The following is a 16716-nucleotide window of genomic DNA, read 5'->3' as shown; positions in this document are numbered from 1 at the left end:
TGCGTGGTTCTTTCTAAGTGTGGCGTATAAAAGGCTTTCTCCTATGATTGATGGAAGCCTATCTTCGTAGCTGTATTGAGTGATCCTGATTATTATTTTATACCGAAGTTATTTAACAACAGACCAACTGAAATTATGGAGTCTAGTGCAAAAACTAAAAATTCCGGAATGTTTCATGATCCAAGTCACTAGAGGGATATGTTATTTATGGAAAATCACGACCCACTTTGTATCATTTTCTCCGACAAACACTCCGAAAATTGAGACGAGCACATTAGCGTGCATTCTGAGGATGGATTCATAGCGCCACAGTTTCTTTCGTCAATACTCTCCAAAACAGTTACGAGACTGAAACAGTGTTCGTTGATTCGACGAACTAAAGTTGTATGGAAACTTTCTTTTGCGGTCTGCAAAATTCCTAAGCATACGTACATCACAAAATACGTGTATCACATTTCTCCAATAGTATTTCCGCAGGAGTATGATTGACAACTCGTCTATGGTCTGTAAGGTTTTCCTTTCTGTGCCCTTTCCTGCCAATAACGATAGTGAAGTGTAAAAGGAAGTAAGATACGGAAATTTTGTCGGGCACCGCTGAAGTTCCCTACAGCGAACAGTAGTTAGGAATGTTCATTGAACAAACATAGAAGTACTGGCTAATCTCTCAAACTGTTGAGGCAAATAACGTAGAGTTGGTAAAGACGAGAACTACTGGTGTGCATTGATCAATTTAGACACAAGGATAGCTGAGACTGGAACATCAGATTTCGTGATTTTGTTACTAATCTGTGGGAAACAATTGATTTGTTAGGACAACAGTACAGTGGAATCAGTGAAATGAAAGGCAATCTCGAGGAAATTATGTTATATTTTCATGGGCAAGCTAATTGTAACAATCGGAAGGCAGACAGGTTGTATCTGAAAGAAGATTCTACAAGAGAGGCAACAGAGGACAAGAATTTCCCATATTTTACCAGTTATGTGAAACTAGCAACTCAGGCCACGATGCCTCGATAAAAGAGCAATAAGGATATGGAGAAATTCTAGTTTTGAAGAACACGTGCTTGATCTATTGAAAAGACAGGGCAGTCGGTCGTCGGTGCATGAAACGCGTGCGGTCTACACTACGGATTAGTAAGTACACAAAGGAAAGCATTTCTGCATCTTCCAACCACAGAAATTCCATGCTCTGAAGTCAGATGACTTCGGATATCACTTCGCGCATAGGCGATGTTTCTCCAGTAATGCGTGAACGAGTATTAGTTTTATGACTACTTGTTTTCACTAATGACTTCTATTTCATTAGAAGTGATAGTTTAAATAACCACACAACACCCGATGGGCATTCCGGTGTCACAATTGCGAAGAGTCACCAATGATGCTTTACAGCGAACATTTAAGCGATGAATCTAAGTGATTACTTAATGTATTTGTGAATTTCACAACCTAGGAAAGTAGAGTGGACATGAATCTGAGAAGACGATCTACCTGATGTAATACACGCACTCATATATGTCTTGCAAAGAATTTACTGGCTTAATGCTGTAGGTCAGCTTGTGAGTTTCTGTTATAATGCGCACTCTTTGCCGAAGAGGCTACAAGGTAGACGGAATGTTAGCAATTACAAAAGCACACGCGCTGCTACGCCAGGAACGCAGATTAAGTTACACTGGCTGCGCCTTTTGAGCCGAGAGGTGTCTTCTTATGATGGCGACAAAAAATTTACACTCTGCATATCAATAAATAAAACAACGTCTTTGTACTCCTAAAACAGTCACATAACGAAAACAGTTCACTTTCCCTCAACTTTTAGCCGTCGCTTCCTTTGTAGTTTCTTCTTCTCCACAACACAGAAAAATCGGTTTGTCTCTTCCACAGGATGCGAAATATTACGCTGCTGTTCGCATGAATGCGCCGCTTTATTCATCTTGAGACCAGAGTTTCGAATCCAGAAACACTCATCTAGACTGGGTATTAAATAATATTTAATGCATGGTTGCACAGTGCATGGGAATGAGAAGATGAAAGATAGTGTAAGCTTACACATGCTTGTAGGCTTGATAAATAGATAAAAACTATCGAGGTTGTCCTCAACACCAGGCCTTCGGGTTTCGATATGATGGACGAATCCTTCGTGTTCTCTTTGTTACTTTCCTTGACGCCTACCTGTCAGATACCTGTCAGTAGCTCCGGTTAAGGACACTGCATATTTATTTAGAGCATCTCTCTTCACCAAACCGCGCGGTCTCGGGCGCCTTGTCATGGTTCGCATGGCTCCCCCTGTCGGAGGTTCGAGTCCTCCCTCGGACATGTGTGTGTGTGTGTGTGTGTGTGTGTGTGTGTGTGTGTGTGTGTGTGTGTGTGCAGTCCTTAGCGTAAGTTAGTTTAAGTTAGAATAAGTAGTGTGTAAGCCTAGGACTTTAGTATGTTTGAGTCGTGATAGTGAAGTTCAAAATGGTTCAAATGGCTCTGAGCACTATGGGACTCAACTTCTGAGGTCATTAGTCCCCTAGAACTTAGAACTAGTTAAACCTAACTAACCTAAGGACATCACACACATCCATGCCCGAGGCAGGATTCGAACCTGCGACCGTAGCGGTCTCGCGGTTCCAGACTGCAGCGCCTAGAACCGCACGGCCACTTCGGCCGGCGATAGTGAAGTACCCTAGCATGAGTTAAAAGTTACTTTCCAAGGGAAAATTATAGCGAACCAGTCGAACCAGCTCGGCGAAGCAATTCCAGAAATTATTTCTGTTTTATATTAAGAAATGTTGGAACAAGGGAGGCAATACTAACCCTAACTATCTTATTAGCTACGTTAAAATCAGACAAACCTACTTTTATACCTTTTGTAGGCATGGAGAAAGCGTTAGACAATATTGACTGGAATACACTATTTGAAATTCTGAAGGTAACAGGGGTAAAATACAGGGAACGAAATGTTATACATAACTTGTACAGAAATCAGACATCAGTTTGAAGAGTCGAGGGGTATGAAAGGGCGCCCGTGGTGGGAGAAGGCAGTGAGGCAGGGCTGTAACAAGTCCTCAATGTTATTCAATCTGAACATTGAGCAAGCAGTAAAGGAATCAAAGAAAAATTTGGAGAAGGAATGGAAGCCCAGGGGGAAGAAATAAGAACTTTGATGTTTGCTGATGACGCTGTAACTTTGTCAGAGGCACCATAGGACTTGTGAGAGCGGTTGAACGGAATAGGTAGCGTCTTCAAAGGAGGATATAAGATGAACATTAACAAAAGCAAAACTAGGGTAATGGCATGTAGTCGAATTAAATCAGGCGATGCTGAGAGAATAAGATCAGGATATGAGACGCTAAAAGTAATTGATGAATTTTGCTATATGGGCAGTAAAATAACTGTTGATAGCCGAAGTAGAGAGGACAAAAATCACAGACAGGCAATGGCAAGAAAAGCGCTTCTGAAGAAGAGAAATTTGTTAACATCGAATATAAATTTAAATGTTAGAAAGTCGCTTGGGAAGGTTTTTGTGTGGAGTACAGCCTTGTGAGGAAGTTAAACGTGGATGATATGCAGTTCAGACAAAAAGAGAACAGAAATGTGCTGCTACAGAAGAATGTGAAAATTTTATAGGTAGGCTCGCGTAATTAATGAGGAGATACTGAATAGAATTGTAGAGAAAAGAAATTTACGGCATAACTTGACCAAAAGAAGGGACTGGTTTGTAGGACACATTATGAGACATCAAGGAATTATAAATTTAGTCTTGGAGGGATTTGTGGGTAGTAAAAATTTCAAAGGGAGACCAACAGACGAGTACAGCAAGTAAGTTCAAATGTATTTGGGTTGCAGCAGTTTTTCGGAGATGAAAAATCTTGCACAGGTTAGAATAGCGTGGAGAGCTGCATAAAGCTGGTCTTTGAACTGAAGACCAAACAGCAGCAACTAAGAAAAAACTGCTATTATTTTTCAAATGTTGCTTATGAAGTAAGGAAACTGGTTTCCTTCACAAAGATGCAGGTGATGTACAAATGTGGAGTAACTTTTCATTACGTATTATTTTTTCTCTTTATTATGTTGGGTGCTTTAAATAGTATGACTTATTGGTTACAAGTAACAAATAGGCTGCTTCATAGGAGAAGGGGAGGAGGAATGCAGATGAAGTGAGAACGGTTCCCCAAAATATCACAGCCTCGGTGGAGGAATACAGGTGTAATGAACGGAATGAGCGGGGCGCGTTGCGCCGTTGCATGCACCTGTTGTACGAGAGTAACGAACGTAGGCAGGAAATAACGCCGCGATAAGGCCGGCCGCTGATGAGGACTCTCCGCTCTTCCCTCCCGCTTATCGGAGGCCACACTCAGGTTGCAGCCATATTTATAATGGAATTTTCAGTTAGTCCATGCTAGTTCGTACACAGCGGTTTTCACACTGCGTCGAGTGGTTCTGGTGCAGTAATCGCTTGAAAGTGTTTTCTGTTTCCCCAAGAGAGGAAAGCAAAACTCCGATTGGAAGAATGTTAGGCGGAATTGGCTTAAAATCTGTAGAATATTTTCAAATATACTTTTTCTAAATATTCATTTTCCGGCTACTGTAGTACAATAGCCATGTATTAGATATTTGTCAGTATTGTCCACTAAATTGTATAATGAAATTTATTGAAAACAAGTGCAGGAAACCCCTCGAATGACAAACAGGTGTGTTTCCGTCCGCAGAAAGAGACATAGTCACAGACCCAGCATATATATTCGGTATTCGTGAGATAGTTCGAATGAGTTGAAAGCGATGTATATGAAGCAACTGCTGCAGTTTTGGGCGTTGTTTCGCAACAAGAAGCCTCCCTTTTCATTGAGTTTAGCGTCTCACCGACAATACTGTGGCTAAATATGTGTCAATTTAGAAGAGATAACTTTCAGTCTATTAACAAACAGTATACTCTTATTTCTCTACGGAAGTAACAAACTTATTCGTTCGAGTGTGTAGTACTTTAGCAATGATGTCAGACAGACAAAAAAAGATTCAAATGGCTCTGAGCACTATGGGACTTAACATCTAAGGTCATCAGTCCTCTAGAACTTAGAACTACTTTAACCTAACTTAACCTAAGGACGTCACACGCATCCATGCCCGAGGCAGGATTCGAAGCTGCGACCGTAACGATCGCGCGGTTCCACACTGAAGCGCCTAGAACAGCTCGGCCACTCAGACAGACATTTCACTTCCTTTCGAGTCTATTTCTGCTCATTTTTAAGTAACTGTTCCACATCAGTTCTTATATTTTAATGCTAAGTTTACTATTGTTTATAGTTTGGGAGTCAGTCAGACTCGTATCCAGGTACGAGTCTGACTGACTCCCAAACTATAAACAATAGTAAACTTAGCATTAAAATATAAGAACTGATGTGGAACAGTTACTTAAAAATGAGCAGAAATAGACTCGATAAACCGTAACAATTAAACATATACCTTTATACGAACATGTCAGCCTCCGTTGCTGAGCGGCAAAAAAAAAAAAAAAAAGGCAGCTGACTGCCATGCAGAAGACCCGAGTTCGATTCCGATAGAGGTACTCAAAGTACCCTCCGCCACACACGGTCAGGTGGGTTGCGGAGTATGGATGTAGATGTAGATGCCAGGGATATTTCCTTGGTGGGAGGATTGGAACGGGGTTCGTTATGCCAGCTGAGGAGATACTTGACCGAGTAGTAGCGGCTGCAGGTCACCAAAACTGATAACTGACGGGAGAGAGGTGTGCTGACCTCGTGTCCCTCTCTAACCGTGTCCAATGACGTCATTGGCAGAGGATGACACGGTAGTCCGTTGGTACCGACGGGCCCTTCAGAGCCCGTGGGCGGAGTTTACGTTTCCTTGTTGTATGCTCACGAACATTAAATCTTCTATAAATAATTTTACCTGTCTGATTACAGAAAACTGACGAATGTGGCTGCTTTATGTTTCTTGCACGATTGTCGTACCAAGTAACTACGGACTGAAAGCAGTGTCGCGAAACAAGCGATACTGAATGGCAGTATTCTTAGATGTCTCACATTACCCACTGTGCAAGAGAAGTTGCCCGAAAAGCATAGGTGTGAAAATATTCAGTGAACAGCTAATTTAAGTAGCTGCTATGTAACTCATTAACCTATAGCGAACACTTCGTGACCGAAAAGTATAACCATAACGAAATCCAGGAACTCCGTAAGGAGAGTTACAAAATAAATAATGAAGCTACCGATAAAGATGTTTCGGCCGTATGAAATCGGCACTTCATGGTCCGACAAATGCTCCAGCCAACCTGAAATTCTCCCATGAAGTACTAGTATCAGGAATCACAGTGATCTTGCGTCATTGGCAACATCATGTGGTACTTAACACAACGGAAAACAAATGATGCGAATTTATGCTGGCATCTGCAGTACCTTTCCGATTACTGTTGCCTTTATTCACAGCAAAGCAGATGTATCGTACATCTTTGCGAAGCCTATTGGCAGAACACTTTTTTTTTTTTTTTTTTTTTTGAGCGTGCAGGGTAGTGTATAAAGCCGAATGATTGCCAGCCGTTTTATTGTCATCTTACTCTTCCAGCACTTCATTTTAAATTACATATCATTTAGAAAGGGGCACATACCCAAACATGACAGTATTGGTCTTCAATACTGATGTGGTCAGATCAACAAGACGCCGTAAGGGTTAGGCTGCAATTGATCCAGTGGTTTCTTTATTCCTTACTGCATAACAATCTCCATGAAGTAAAGAGGAGGATGATAAAAAATAATTTCGTATGCCTCAGTGGCCTGATGCCAGTCTTTCAATTGGACGCCAGTACGGCTACTTGCATGTCCCTATCCTACCCTTGTTATCCAACCGTGGAAACAGGACCTACAGTTTAACGTTTAATTCGAACCACGTGACGTGATGGAAGCCATCTCCCTACTGCATCCCAGATAAGTTCTAAGGGATTCAAATCGGGAGAACGAGCAGTCCACGCCTTGCGTGCAGTATCTTCCGTTTCCAAGAAAACATTAACCACTCGTTCTCTATGAGGTCGAGCAATATCGTCCTTCAATACGAAGTCTGGGCGCACAGCACATTGAAGCAACCGCACATTAGGTCCTAAGATCTCGACACAGTACCTGAAAGCACTTAAATCTTGATTATTAACCCGTACAGTTTCATGGAGAGGTATTCGAGTGGTCAACGTAATCCCTGCCCACACCATTAGGTATCATCCTCGATATCGATTGTTTGGGTCTAGAAATCGTGTTCCACGTTCGCTCCAGATGCGAATCTGTCGAAAATCACTCGCCAGACCAAATCGGGACTCATCTGTGAAAAGAACATTGGCACTCTTTTCGCAGATGATGCTGTAGTATACAGAGAAGTTGCAGCATTAGAAAATTGCAGCGAAATCCAGGAAGATCTGCAGCGGATAGGCACTTGGTGCAGGGAGTGGCAACTGACCCTTAACATACACAAATATAATGTATTGAGAATACATAGAAAGAAGGATCCTTTATTGTATGATTATATGATAGCGGAACAAACATTGGTAGCAGTTACTTCTGTAAAATATCTGGGAGTATGCGTACGGAACGATTTGAAGTGGAATGACCATATAAAATTAATTGTTGGTAAGGCGGATGCTAGGTTGAGATTCATTGGGAGAGTCGTTAGAAAATGTAGTCCATCAACAAAGGAGGTGGCTTACAAAACACTCGTTCGTCTTATGTTTGAGTATTTCTCATCAGTGTGGGATCCGTACCAGGTCGGGTTGACAGAGGACCTAGAGAAGATCCAAAGAAGAGCTGCGCGTTTCGTCACAGGGTTATTTGGTGAGAGTGATAGCGTTACGGAGATGTTTAGCAAACTCAAGCGGCAGACTCTGCAAGAGAGGCGCTCTGCATCGCGGTGTAGCTTGCTGTCGAGGTTTCGAGAGGGTGCGTTTCTGGATGAGATATCAAATATATTGCTTCCCCTTACTTATACCTCCCGAGGAGATCACTAATGTAAAATCAGAGAGATTCGAGCGCGCACGGAGGCTTTCTGGCAGTCGTTCTTCCCGCAAACCATACGCGACTGGGACAGGAAAGGGGGGTAATGACAGTGGCACTTAAAGTGCCCTCCGCCACACACCGTTGGGTGGCTTGTGGAGTATAAATGTAGAAGTAGATGTAGATGTAGATGTAGACTGTCCAGGTGGCATGTTGTCGACTCCACTCTAGACGTTCTCTTCTGTGAAGACACGTCAGAGGCACACATACAGCAGGTCTCCGACAATAGAGATCACTCTGTCGAAGCCTTCCCTACACCGTTAGCCTCGATGCAATACGTCCAGAGGATGCAACGATATCCGATGCCGGTTGCTGCGCAGTCCTAAGGCGTTACCGTCGTGTCTTTACAGCCAAATAACAGTCCTCTCTTTCTGATGTCATACGTGGTCGTCCATGCCGTGGTTCGGGGATACAGTCTCGGTCTCTATAAACTGTCGCCACATCCGAGAAACAACAGAACGATTCACGTTAAGCCATCGGGCCACATTAGTTTGCTACTGCCCTGTTTCCATTCTTCCTATAGACCTCCACCACAGAGAATCTGTCGAGCGTGTTCTCTGTGCCGTACTGCACCGTCTGTGACTGTGCACACAGCGATTGTGGATGTGGGACTACCCGGCAAACACTACACCGTTCGATAGGTGCCGTGACGTCATGGTTGGCGTGGTTTCCTGTTGACCGAAATCCCACCTTCCACGCAGAACAGGATCATACGGACATCTGTTGACAGTTTGTATGATTATATCCTGAATTAAACGCAGGACGGGGAAATAGCCTTTATTTGCTTTATTTTTGGACACCAGTGTATTTTGAATCTCGAAAGTGAATTTGCACCTCATCTGGTTATAATTACTACGCACTATTTAATGCCGTAATCATGATTCTGATGTTGGCTATGATGTCCTCTTTATGAAGTATGACATGTAGAGCACCGTTTTTTTACTTAACTGCAGTAAAAATTAAATAATTCCCGGAGAAGTTGCAGTATGACAATTTCGCCATTAAAAAAATATTATTTTCTCAGAGATGCTAACGTATCAATATTATCAGTATATTTATTGTTCCTAAAACAAATTAGTATGGAAACGCTATACAATGATAGCTAAAACATTAAATGGAGGTAATATTTTCGATCAAAATTATCGAGAGTTTTTTCCGATGGGAACTCAATACGAAGTTAAATCATGCGAAGGATTATGTTTCTTGCTGTAATGATAGATTTTTATATTACATTTGTGATGTGTGTCAATGTTGAGCACACCAGTGTGTACAGTGTGCACGTAAACTTTCCTACGTCTGAAACATTTACTTTCCAACTCTTCTGGTAAAAAGTTGCTCAGGCCATTCGTCGACTATGGAATCTCCTCTGCGTCATCGACCTGGTGAATAACTGCCAGTTACAATGTGAGACTGCAGGATAGATAGCGAGATGCAGTCCGGGTCAGCGGGTTTATGCCTTCGGTCAACCTAAACTGGGCCAAGATAAAGCAGAAACTTTTCCCGCGATTTTCATGTCTTCGTTACGTTAGGACAAATAGTTCAAAAATAATTGTTACTCCAATACTAACATAAGGAGTTCTCATAATTTCTTGTCACCGCTACTGACACTTCGCACCGTAGAATGCTGCTTTGGCAGTGAATCTGTATGCCTATACCTTTAGCTCTTACAAAGCAATCAGTACAGCCCTCAGTAACTTATTATAGTATTTGCTAAAGCCATAATTATTTTCAAACTTGACGAACTTCCGAATATTACAATTGCGAGTCATAGTTTTATATGAGGTTAAGGTACATAGCAAATCACTTGTATTTACAATTAATTATTCAGAGTAAATATTTTGAGCATTAGTTTCATTCCAAATATTTATAATTAATCACAACACGAACTGATGAAGTTTTGATTCATTACTTTATGGTACGAAAACAAAACTGTAATTAATGTAGGACCGAATTTGACGATACTACTAGTCTGCTAACACCAGCCAGTGACTGCCAGACAACCTAATTTTATCTTAACCAATTTGTGCCGTAGCATTTTTTGCGTATATTCATTATGTAGCTCGATTTCAAGGAAATAAGTAAATATATCTGTTGTAACACTTAAACCGTTTTCTACAATGGAAGAAAAAGGTTGCAATTCGGGAAGACGGTGTCTCTTATTGTATTTTATTTTTAATTGACGAAATACTCTATAAATAATTTGCGTTTGGATGAGCTTAACACAATCTTACAGACGTCCAAGACGTCGGACACCTATTTTCCTCTATGGGAAGAACTTTACATCGAAAGGTCCCTGAATTTCTTAGCGTCTTTATTGCGCGTGCTTGCAAATAGACTCACGTTATTGGTAAACCCGAGAATATGCCTTCATATATATTACATGTCAATTTTGTATGATGATCTACTCACGTGAGTGTAACCATGAATCTAGTATCACTATTAACAGTACTATTACTACTGCTACTACTACTACTGTTCCACTGGAACCGTTCTATCAGTTGCCTACGTACCTGAGTAGCCACGCTAGGCTTTTGCAGTTGTTGACAATGATTGGACAATTTGTGTGTGCAGTACCCATTAGAAGGCTGGAAGTTTAGAGTTAAACGACTCGTTGCAACTTAGCCATTGAAGTCGGGGCATAAGCTCAGATTGTATGAAATGACTCATACAAAGACGGTCAAACAATAAAAGGTAACCAGATAAAAATAACGTTTGATATAGTGTGCGCTAAAAACTTAGCGTGCACATGAAAAACTGTGGGTAAGAATAAAACAAAGATTGACTAAATGCAATATTTCTTTCTACTATGAAAGACAATTAAGAAATCGTTACAGATGATTTCTGATCAGAGGCAAGCAATGAATTGGGGGAAAAAAAGCTGTTGAAAGTGCACTTGATTGGAACAGGATTTGAAACAGTCGTCCGCCAACGTCCTTTCCCACTAAACGCAGCAACGGTAGTTATGCCGGGAAAGCTAGCTGCATCCTTACCAAACGCTGGTAAGAGATCCCGCATCCTACTGCACTAGTCACAAGTATTCTGTTGCTCCTCCATATACATAGTTCGGAGGATATTTCTGTTTCTAGACGTTTTTCACAAAATGATAGTGTGGCTTAAAAACTCTGAACCCAGACATAACAGAGTTCTTATATCAGGTGTGGCGTAATTTTCTTGCCTGCGGAAAACTAACCTCATTTCATGTTATTGTTAATTATTCTGTAGCGAGAAAACATAGGCTAAAGTGATACTTGTAGACTGGTGCAAAGAAAAATGTTTGCATTTTCAAGATTCCATAGCTTTTTCGCCAAGGCCTCATAATACAATGTGAATAGTGTGACCATGAAACAAACGCTAGATGCTGCTTATTAGATATGCAACAGGGAGTCACATTTACAGACAATCTAATCATCTAGTCTAGTATTTCAGGCTTACCTGCATGTAGGAAGTATCACTCACCTTAGCCGATGGGTATCAACTCCCACGTCGTCAAATTCAACTGCTAGGGACAAAAATGGTATAACCTTCATTTTAAAATAATAATTATAGTAAGTTCGCCAGAAAAAAGTATTAGTCAACCCATCAACAGTGCGCTATGATCGCTTTGGAGCGCTATAGACAGTACAGAACTAGTAATAGGTGATCATGTACCCTCCACGACTGAAGAAAGTCATGACAGCCGCAGTGATACGCATGTGCCAATCGGTGGCACGGAATCACTGCGGTAGAATAGGTCGCCGTGACGACGTGACAGAATGACAGAAAGAAGTTATTGTGTTTGGACGTTCCCACAACAATCACGAATGAAGTTGGCCGCTTTGTTGGTGTTAACGCGGACTGTCCAGTGTATCTAGAAGGAAAGGATTCCCACTCGCAGCCAAGTAACACGGCGTAAGAGCAGCAGTCGTACAAAAACGCCAACCAACAGAGACCGGAGATGACTGTCACGCCTCGTCCAAGAGAATCAGTTTCAAACCTGACAGGAAATTCTGCTGCACGTCCGTCGCAACTAGTTCCCAAGCGAACATTGTGAAGGGAATTGCGCGCAATGAACGTATTTAGTTGGGTACCTCAAAAAAGGTCACTGCGTTCAGCTGCACATGTATCTGCACATCTTCAGTGGACGAAATAGAGCAGACACTGGACTGTAGCTGTCTAGAAGCGTGTGGTGTTGTCCGACGAGTCACAATTTGACCTCATTTCAAATGATGCACCCACTGCCCAATGAAGTATTTAATCCCGCAGCGTGTGCAGGGTGTAGTTCAGGACCATGGCTTATGCCAACTCATTCGGGTTATCGCTAACATGAACTGGAATGTTTACTTCTAAATTCTCGATAAACAAGTGTTGCCCTTTCATCTACATGTTCATAATGGGGTGGACACTCCCATCTTCCAAGATGGCAACTGCTGCGTTCACACATACGTTTCTGGTATGACAAACACTCGGGCACTCCGTCGCACCTCGAACGGTCCGCTATCATCAGATCTTAATCCCACAGAAAATCTGTTTGACTATTTGGATCAGCGGGTAAAATGTAGCAATCAGCATTCCCACAAGCTGGGAGCTCTTCAGAATCTAATCATCAACGAATGGCTTCACCTATGTAGGTGTGGCACACCTTAAGAAACTTGTGGACTCTTCTCCTCTCTGAGTTGAGACCGCAATCCAGGCTTAGAGGTGGTGTTGACGGTGAATAATTTTTCATCAGCAGGATGTGATATTCCTGAAGAAAGTCGAATGTTAGATGTTAGATGTGGTGTTACACGGTATTTGCGTGATTTGTCCTGAGGGGTGAGAAATTTTCTTGTCCGGTATATACAACTCTGTGAACGTAGAGCCAGTGTTCAATCGAACCGTATTGGAAAACTGGAAATTTGTGGTAAGATCTTATGGGACCAAACTGCTGAGGTCATCGGTCCCTAAGCTTATACACTAATTTATCCAACTTAAACTAACTTACACTAAGGACAATACGCACACCCATGCCCGAGGGAGGACTCGAACCTCGGACGGGTGGAGCTGCGCGGAGCGTGTCAAGGCGCCCCAGACCGCGCGGCTACCCCGCGCGGCAACCGTACTGTGAATATACGTATCTTCTTAACTTAACACAGATACATACTAAGACTTATACTAACCTTAGCTTTTAAGTACCTCTAAGTCTCGAAAATAATATATTAATCATTCCTTGCAGATGTGGTTTAAGTCAGTATTGACGACCCTTAGTTGACAAGCTTTCTCTCTATCTCCGGGAAGAAAGGCAGAGCTCTATGCGAGAACCAATATACGAGGGAAAAAAAGAAAAGGAGTAGGTGTGGTCATAAACGGTGACATATTACAAAATTAAAAAGTATGAACTTATCAAAAACACGTTAAGTGTAGGTTAGAAGACTCAAAACGAAAATAAGTATTGCGAAATACTTTCTGAGAATCATAAATACGCTAAAACCTTTACACAAGCCGTTAGGAAGAAGTTAAGAAGAAGAGTAATTGGAGAGGTTCTGCCTGATCTGCAACGTTAATGGAGTGGGTTTAGCACTTAATTTGGAGACGAGAAAGCTCGGATCTTATTCTAGGTTCGATTTTAGCACTTTTTTTTACACTAGTCTATGTAGATTATGCGTGGATACCCTATTTGCACATCAATGTTACGCGGAAAATGTATAAGTAATACAAGTATACTGGGAGGAACAATGTAGATTGATAAAGAGCTTTCATCAGTGGCATGAGTTGATGTAGAAAGTGAAAGTTGTAATGGGTACGCAGACTGAGAAAGGAGGAGTGATCTTAATAGCAGATGTAGAATCGGAAATAGCCAACTACATATGGAAAATGGACTAGGTCTTGACGAGTGGATGAAAAAAATCTGTACATACGTAGCAAGAGTGCAAAGGGATGACATTACGTTGCAACTGATATATCAGTAACATGTTGGTGTATCTGAAAAATAGAGACGACAACACGTGACTGTTACAGCAGAAGTCATTTTGTTAAATGGATTTATTGTAATTTTTCATTAAGCCTGCTAGAATGAGTAGGAACTCCATTACTAGTGAACCACTTTAAGAGAAAGATATATGTAACTCATCTATTCTAAATAAAATACTTAATACATAGGCAAAAATTATATTGCATTATCAGACGTTGAATGGTAAATGTCCGGAGCATCAAGAGTATTCAAAAGTCTCTGCCTTTACTCACTTATTTTTGTCTGTTACTTATAGCTCTGCGTTAGACTGATGAACGTTACAGAAACCCTAAGGTAATCGAAACGTTTTTATGAAGAACTGCGATTTTGATCTGTGCACTAGGTAGCTATAAGGAAACAGTACTGGTGGCTTACTAAACGCGTGGTCGAACAGCGACTGGACGCCTTCTGCGACAGAAGAGTAGACGCCTCGGCCTAGAGAGACTGGATGGCCGCCCACCTGCAACAAACACCAGACATCTTCAGGCTAGTGGTGACATAGTTTTGTGTCCAGATTCATCTACGCATGTCTGGCAGACAACACTTCCAGATGTTAGTCTTCCCCCAGCCTGAAGCCACAACAGATTGTTCACCTGCCTGCGAATACGTGCCAATTGGGAACCTGGCTGGATGAAAATTTGCAACTGCTAGTATCTCAGGGTGTGTATGTTTTCACTGATTTAATTTTGCACCACATTATGTAATATCAACGACACCTAGGAAAGGAGTCACGTTAGCATCACCAGTACACGATACATTTAAACATAACATTAAAATATAACATTTAAAAATACTACTTAGCAGCTAAAGATCTTTGTCAAACGTAATCTAGCCTCCTGTTTATGCTTTCAGTTGTACACTTGAAAGATAAGAACGAGGAAACCCCCTACGTCGTACCTCGCTATCGGTCTTCGTCAGTCCTGTCTAACTGATACGTCTTTACGCAGTTTTGTTTGTCTATATCTTTGGAAAGACACAACGGGAAAAAAACCACAAGAATCGAGGAACTGTTATTCGGTAACAGTGATATGGCCACGTGTGACACACATTGTGACGCAATCGGCACTTTCTAGTCTACACAGTGAGGCGCTTTCAAGGTTTTTTTTTTTTTAAGAAATAAAAACGAGAGCAGTGCACAAGTTGGCAAAGAACCAGTTTCAGAGCAAAACGGTCGAAATGAAATATATCTTCCAACAGCCGATATACAAGCTCAACGAGAGACGTAGCAGTAAAATTGATATGATGAGCTACAAAGAAATTCACGAAAACCTTCTCCACAAATCTAGCCTTATGAAGAGAAGATTTCAAATAAAATATTATTTCAAACTTTGCAAAAATATTTTGTTTAGGAAATAAAATTATTGCCGCTGGAGGAAATGACGGTAAGACGTTAGCCGATTCAAATTTTTGGAAGACTCCACGGGATTACCACGTGAGACATGTTACATAATGTTTCCAGTAATATCGTGAATAACCACTAAATTTCATTAATAATGGATATAATTCACAAGAAGTGGAAGAGATGAGTACGTTGCTCACAGAAACTCATATGTTGGAAACATCTTTCAATAGAAAAAGACGATACATATTTGGGAGTAAATAACTACAAAATGGTAATGGTTAAAAACAGTCTTGGTTACAATTTTAATTTTTTTTTTCAACTACGCGTTTCGCCTTATTTTAGGTATCTTCAGGTTATCTACATAAGAAACAGAGAACAAATACATCTATTTAAGAATCGCGATCGCGTTGTGCAGACTTGGATAACCTAAAAGCATCTAAAACAGATCAAATACTGAAAGAGTAAATACCTTACTTTGGTATTTCTTAGAATGATTCCTTAGTCAGTGTAGCCAAAGGGCATCGTCGAATATATCAGGCCAACATCGCCTTCGTTAAACTCAGTAAAAACTTTTCTAGATGGACGCAAGTGACACCAAGATCTGCATAACGCGTTCCCGGTAGCGTTCAGGTAGCTGAGCCTCCATCTTATTCTGTTACTCGCTCCTGTGAACGCGTTAGGCAGATCTTGGTGTCACTCGCGTCGGAATGAGATGGGGGCTCAGGTACCTGAGCCCCCATCATATTCAATTACTCGCTCCTGTGAACGGGAACGCGTTATGCAGATCTTGGTATCACTTGCGTCCATCTAGAAACGTTTTTACTGAGTTTAACGAAGGCGATGTTGGCCTGATATATTCGACGATGCCCTTTGGCTACACTGACTAAAGGATCATTCTAAGAAATACCAAATTAAGGTATTTACTCTTTCAGCATTTGATCTGTTTATACATGTTTTTGCCGGCCGCGGTGGCCGAGCGGTTCTAGGCGCTTCAGTCCGGAACCGCGCAACTGTTACTGTCGCAGGTTCGAATCCTGCCTCGGGCATGGATGTGTGTGGTGTCCTTAGGTTAGTTAGGTTTAAGTAGTTCTAAATTCTAGGGGACTGATGACATAAGATGTTAAGTCCGATAGCGCTCAGAACCATTTATACATGCTTTTAGGTTATCCAAGTCTGCACAACGCGATCACGATTCTTAAATAGATGTATTTGTTCTCTGTTTTTTATGTAGATAACCTGAAGATGCCTAAAATAAGGCAAAAAGCGTAGTTGAAAAAAAAATTAAAATTGTAACCAAGACTGTTTTTAACCATTACTGTTAAGCACTGGTTTGCTGTATGCCACATATGGATTGGAAGAATAACTACAAAACTCCGTATTTA

This window comes from Schistocerca cancellata, chromosome 4 (assembly GCF_023864275.1).
Source record: "Schistocerca cancellata isolate TAMUIC-IGC-003103 chromosome 4, iqSchCanc2.1, whole genome shotgun sequence".
Taxonomy (NCBI): Eukaryota; Metazoa; Arthropoda; class Insecta; order Orthoptera; family Acrididae; genus Schistocerca; species Schistocerca cancellata.
The sequence above is the reverse complement of the archived record's forward strand: the minus strand, read 5'-3'. Positions refer to the sequence as shown.